A 6,731-nucleotide genomic window follows, 5' to 3' on the forward strand; every position below is an offset into this window, starting at 1 on the left:
TGCCGTGCTTTAATTCCCATCGCGGAGCAGCACGTGAATTCGACTCGCCCCTGCCGCAGCCCAGCACGAGACCTGCTCTCGCCGCCGCAGCAGCTTCCTTCGCACCACGCAGAACCCCTCGGCTAGTGCTGAGCAGCACCCGCTGCTCCCCACAGACTCGCTCCCTTCCAGGTCCACTTCAGAGGACCACAGACATCATGGACCAGCTAGCTGACATCATGGCTGTTGAGGCTGTGGTTTCGCCTGTTTCCCATAAAGGACTTGTCACCCGTAAATCTCAGGGCAACTCCAGTGGAAGGAAAGCAACATTGCCAGGGACTCTCCTTGTCTTCCTCTCTCTAGTTTGGGCACCAAATGGAAAAACACTGGAGTCTGATGAGGTGAGACAGTCCCCATGCCATGGAACTCAAGACCTGGAACTTTCAAATTCTATGTCATTTTCTTTAACTTCTGTGCTAACAAATTAATGGCGCCTCCAATACCTTCAATTCTGTCCTGCCATGACCACTGATGTTCTCAGAGGGAAACTGTGCTCCTTCTATCCCTCTACCTCTCCGTATCCATTCCACGTACGCTTCCCGAGCCAACAAATTTTTCTAACACCCTTTCTACAGCATTGGGATCCCTGTTTGCATTTGAACAGATGGGGGAGAATAAATGGTTGCTGCCCAAAGCCCAGAGAGAAGCAATACCCACAGCAGGCTGGTAATTACAGCAATTGTGCACAGCTCACACCTGGAAGCCTTAAAATAGAGCTGCACTGCAGAAGTGTGCTTCACCCACATATTCCTTAAATATCCCACCACCCTGAATATTTGTGTTTTGCTACTGAGCAGAAAAAAAACCAAAACATTCCCAGGTCACTAGACTCCTTTAATAATTCTTGCATTCATTAATTTTAAGGGAGAACTATTTACTATTTAAATGTCAACTTCAGCCTATTTACCCTCATCAGGTATCGAGGCCAGTTTGTACTCTCATGGCTCATCTGATCAGTGAAGGAAATAAAAGCTGAAGCGGGCAGATGGCCGAATCGAAGAGAAAGGTCATTACATACCACAGCTGATAAGGTGAAGAGAGTAAACAGAGGTGGCAACCTTCAGGGAGAACGTTAAACCTTAGCCTCACCATTCAGAGGGTGTTTCTGTGCGGAGATACAGTAAACCAAATACAAAGAGAAGCTTCGTCAATTATTCACCGAAACATCTTCTCCTATTGTTTACCACAAGAAAAATCCTGGCCTTTCCCTTCTTCCCCGTCTCTGTCCTAAAAATCTGTTTTCCTATCTCCCGTTTAAGAGGCAGAAGAATGCCACAGATCTGTGGTGGTGTTATTCTCCCTGTTTAAGTGAGGCATCCTGTACTTAAATGCTTTTTCTCTGCTAGCACAGTAAGTTAGAAGCAATAGTACAGCCAGGCATCTCCCACATCTCTGAACTCAAATAATTCTAGTGGTTAGCAGCTGCCTCACAATTTGGTACGTTTTAACTAGGTTTGAAAATCCCTAAAGGGAGGATTTATTATCTCTTTCAGCAAAGTACGAAGTAAATCTATCGTGCCATATAAATAATTCATATAAATTCTAGAAACATAGCAAGGAATATAGGTCAGGAGGGGCACCACAGGAAAGGGATGGAGTGTCCTTTACTTAAAGCATGTGGTAGAGCTAAATTCAGTTTCCTATACAGACTATGTCAACTTAAAGAATGAAGATGGCTCTTAAATAATTTAAAAAGCAAAGGGTGACTTGACAGTCACTAGGGCTTTTGAAGAAAATACAGAGGATGAACAAAAGTGAGATAACTAGTTTTTTTCAGGTAATAATTTGTCTGATAGAAGTCAGTTGGGTACAAGGCAGCAATCTTGCGTGTTTATTTTAAAGATTCATGAAATGTCACAACGGTGGTTTTCAACAGTTATGGCAAAGCAGTAACTGGTCACTGGGAAAAGCAACAAGCCGGCAGGATCCACCAGTTTAAGTAAACTCCAAATGCTCCTAGGAATCTTTGACATTTATAAATAATCAAGATCCAGGTGTATGTCAGTATTTCAGTGTACATATCGCAACACAGCGCTGCACGAATTATGTACCTTAATGTCCTCTTGTCACAGGTTAAGTATTTTGATGGACCGATACAAGAGTTCTTCACAGCAATCCAAAAAGTTCCCTAACTGCCGTAAGCAAAACTTCTAAAGCTTTGTCAAAGGAAAACATGCCATAAACAGAAATCACATAGAAATAAATTTATGAGGAAGCTTTTACAGACAGTCTAGGAAGTGTTGCTGTGGTAGTCATTCTGAGACTATGAAACAAAATAAAATCCTTCTTCCTCAAACACAGAAATAACATTCCCAACACAATGCCAATCAAAGCAGCTTAGCCAGCTGTGTGAAGGCACCTTAAGAAAAAAGCTTTTAGGAAGTATGGTAAATTTGGAAGGAAACCCAAACAGAATGGATGAACCAATCCAAGCGCAGCTGAAACCACCACAAAACCAGCCCAGAGAAGACAAATACACACAAATCTGAAAGAATGTCCCAAACGAAGTTAAGGTGAGGTCTCACATGGCTGGAATGAGCAGTAGCTTTGGAAATAATAGAGTTTCATTACTAAGCTAAGCCTACGATAAACCATTCTGCTACTACCATCATCCTCTGTGGAGGAAGGCCTCACACCTGGAAGCAGCACCCCCTGTAACGCCCACTGTTACCAGCGCAGTCGCAGAGCAAGACTCTATTTGAGGGAACGAAACCACGGCCAACCAGCCAAACCGAAAGCCCTGCTGACGCAGTGAATGGGAAAACCCTTGGCTGGTTAACGTGCAACCAGAAGGAACAGACTCAAGGGAGCAGGATGCAGAGGGACAGACTGCAGGCGAAAATCAGCGCTGGGCTATCGACTTCAGAAGAGCAAAGGCATTTACACAGCAGCTGGGGCCTGTATCCAGTTTGGGAAGGGCAACAAGCAATGGGCATGGGCCATTCAGCAAGTCAGGGAAAGGTAACTGATGAGGGACTAGAAAGTTAAATTTGCTGGAGAAAGAGAGAACATTAACAGCAGGATTTCTCAGAAAAGCGAGTAAGGAATGCATCCATCTCATTTTCAAGAAAAACGGAGAGAACAGGCAAGTTCTGCCATCCCCTTCAGCACAGTTGGTAGGGCTCCTGCTTAGGGTTCCTCTCAAAGACAGATGGGTCAGACTGCCCAACGTTAACTGGCATTAGGGTAACTTTGTCAAGATTCCCAGCCCTTCCTTCCTTTAACCCATGCTGCATCGGCAACATGAGCGAGTGCTGAACGGGGCAAACAGTTTTCACGTGGTATGACAGTGTGGTAGAGATTGAAAACGCCGCGTGACTCGGAAAGGCAACGCACCTAAGACATCTCGGAAACAGTTGCCCTCGGCTCTAATCTCCAAATCACGCTGCAGGTGACCCCTCACCAAGAGGGGGCCGGCTAATCAGATAAGAACTTCTCTGTTTATCTGCAGCAGTAAGAGTTAATCTCTAAAGAGACTACTATATTTAGCTGAGAATCTCTTAAGGGCTACTTGTTTTCTTATGCAGCTGAAAAAAGCCCCATCCAGCACCAACTTAGACTGCTTTCCACACGTAGGAGCACACACCTATGTCAACCATAGATGAAAACACACTTCCCCAGAGAAACCTACAGATACTTGACAGCACATGAGAAACCACCCTTTTCCTCCACCTATTGCTACAGAAAGCACAATATGAAATTCCTTCTCGCTGTTTGGTGCTTAGAGGGCTTTTTTCCAGTGCTCCCATTCTTTCCTTTCACCTCTAACAAAAGATGATGGCCAACCGGAAACCCCCAGTCCTCCCAGAGTTCCCACACTCCCTTTAAAGTCCAAGGGAATTGGGAAGGTTGCTCAGTGACAAGCTCAAGTCACTCCTGACTACTTTGTGGCAGATAGATACCAGGGCCTGAGGGATTCTAGCAGGGATCACCATTTATTTTCATTCCCTGTACAGCCCTGAGCACACTGACAATGCTTAAGTACACAAGTACCCAGTCACCTCAAGACGCTGAAAATCCTTGCACTTCTCTGTGTGCGCACATATGTATGTACATACTGGTACCAGGAACACCTCAAACACCGAATTCTAACAGCTCAGGCTGGCTACCCCCCACCCAGGGCAAGAAACTTTCCCCAGAGCAGACTGTAGCAGGTGGGATTTGGTTGGTTGCTTTTTCAGGAGGAAAAAGGGTAATGTCACCTTTAAAAAAAAAAAAAAAAAAAAAAAATTAACTGTCAAAGCCATCTTTGGATAAGCTGTTCTAATATTTATTTTACTCAGCTGCTAGGAAATAGTACCTCAGCTCAAGATTGAATTCATACAACTTCAGCTTCCAGCCACAAGATTCTAATGAAATGTTCTTTATCATCAGGTTTATACTCAGTTCAGTTTACAGTGAGATTTTAAACATTTTTAGGAGCTATGCATTTGCTGTATCCTTAGGTGTGTTGTTTCAAGCGGAAGGGAACACTTTTTTATTATTAAAACAATGCCTGACACATGAGAGAGAACATAAACCGGCAAAATACTTCACAAGAATCCATCTCCCAGAGTCATTTCCCTTCCTCCCAACTCCACCTGCATACTGCAAACGAGCTCAATTTTGAGCTTGTTCTGAACAGGATGCACCTCTCTCACCATAAAGATATTTTTTGTTCTTCATGCAGTTCATCTTAGTATAGAGAAATCTGAAATAGCTAGAAATCCAACTGATTTAGTCGCACAGAAATATTTTTTAACGTTCAGAAGACAACCGTAAAAGCTGTAGAGGCAGTATGCCCAGTGACCACCAGTGCCAACTCCAACCCCAACCGGCTTCACTAAAATAGTCTTTGAATCAAAATTGCAAGCTCATATATTCCGTTTCTGTGTAGAATTGGTGTCTTTGCTCTCAATTACCTGAGTTAAGTTCAAATCAAAGATGGAAAATTTCAGTGAAATAAGAACCGAATGCCAGAGGGACTGGAATTTGCAGCTGAGCAGATTAAAGATGAATTCATTTTTCCAGGGAACAACCAAGCCTAAGACGCATAAACAAGTCTGTTCAATTCACAATTAGGCTACTATATTACACAATTGGTTTATTGCATCATACTGGGAAGAACTACATAAACCAATTGTGTAACACAGTAGTCTAATTGTAAATTAAACAGATATGTTTGTAGTAGGCAGGCACGGGTTTGCATTTTACAATATTGTGCTTGGTGTCATTAACCTACAAGGACTCTTTCTTATTAAAAGAAGTGGGAAAGGGGCCTTGCTAATACAACTCACACGTTCTGCACTGTTCCTTCTGGGAACAAAGCTGTTTAATGCATCGCATTGAAAAAAAAAAAATTAAAGCTACCTGTAGGGCAATTAACACCCATTTACACCAGCCAAGAACGTCCATGTGGAGCTTGAATCAAGGTGCAAAAGAACAAATAAGTACGCATGATAGGAGAAGCCGTGGTACCTTAATGGAGTCTGGGTTTATAGAGTCCAGCCTCCATCCCAGTAAAATCATGGTTCCTGGGATCACAGATAGCATTTGGAAGCCTTCTCTTTTCACTTCCATTATTTACTGATAAGGGATAAAGATTAATAGCAAAATCTTACTAATCTAAGGAAAGACAGACAGGCTCAAAAGTGAGATTTTATTCATCTTTGTTACTTATTCACAACCCAAAGTATGATAAAACTGATAAAACCAGCCTAGAATAATGTTAGTTTACATCACTAAATTCAATTCACATTTTATTAATAAAATAGCAAAAGGAAAATGGACAACATTGCAGGTTCAGAAAAACAGGTTGGCTACTATGACTGAAAAATCTACACTACCTTAACTGCTCACAACTGATTGCTTGTTTAAGGTTTATTATTTAAAATTAACATAAATTACAAAATTTCAGACACACCCAACTTCTGTCCTCATAAAATATATCTTCTGTCTTATCAAATTTCAGTAGATTGGAAAGAATTTTCTGCCGAGATATTTCATTTCAGCACATATTGGAAGAATACCGAGAGTACTCTCCCCACCTCTACCGGGCTGGCACGCTGCAGTCCCAGTCACACTTTTACCCTACCCATCCAAAGAATCATTTTGCAAGCCACTGTGCAAGTGCACCGTCATGGTGAGAACAAACCCTCTCTCACGGGCTGATGAAAACCATGATCAGGCTATGGGCTAAATCCTGTCCTCTGCGGTGGACACACAGACCTCAGACTGCAGGACACAAAATAAAGCAGACTTCAGCTCTGTATTTTAAGGCAAAGACAAAACCAGCTCCAGCTGAAATGGAGATGAGTACCTTCAGCTGCCACCAATTAACAAGAGCTGTAGTTGCTCACCATTAAACAGAGATTGGTCATACTTTATGTGATAAATTTTAACACCAACATTGAGGCAGCATGTTACCACCCGACCATGAAGACAGCCACCACAGACTGGAAAATCATACACAGATTAAGCAGCAATGAAGTAGCCAATAGTTTGCATGCAAACATCATGTTAGACTGTTACATTCTCAGGATTAAAACTGTTAATTGTGTAAACATGAGTTAGATAATCATCTTCCATTTCTTTTTTTTTTTATTTTACATACATTAAGAACAGACAGGGTCTCACAGAACAAAGGATCTTTACCAAATGTTAGACCTGGAATTACACAGGCTTCAGTTACAAAGATTAAAACTGTAATTTGG

This window comes from Egretta garzetta, unplaced genomic scaffold, assembly GCF_000687185.1.
Source record: "Egretta garzetta isolate BGI_Z169 unplaced genomic scaffold, ASM68718v1 scaffold279, whole genome shotgun sequence".
NCBI lineage: Eukaryota > Metazoa > Chordata > Aves > Pelecaniformes > Ardeidae > Egretta > Egretta garzetta.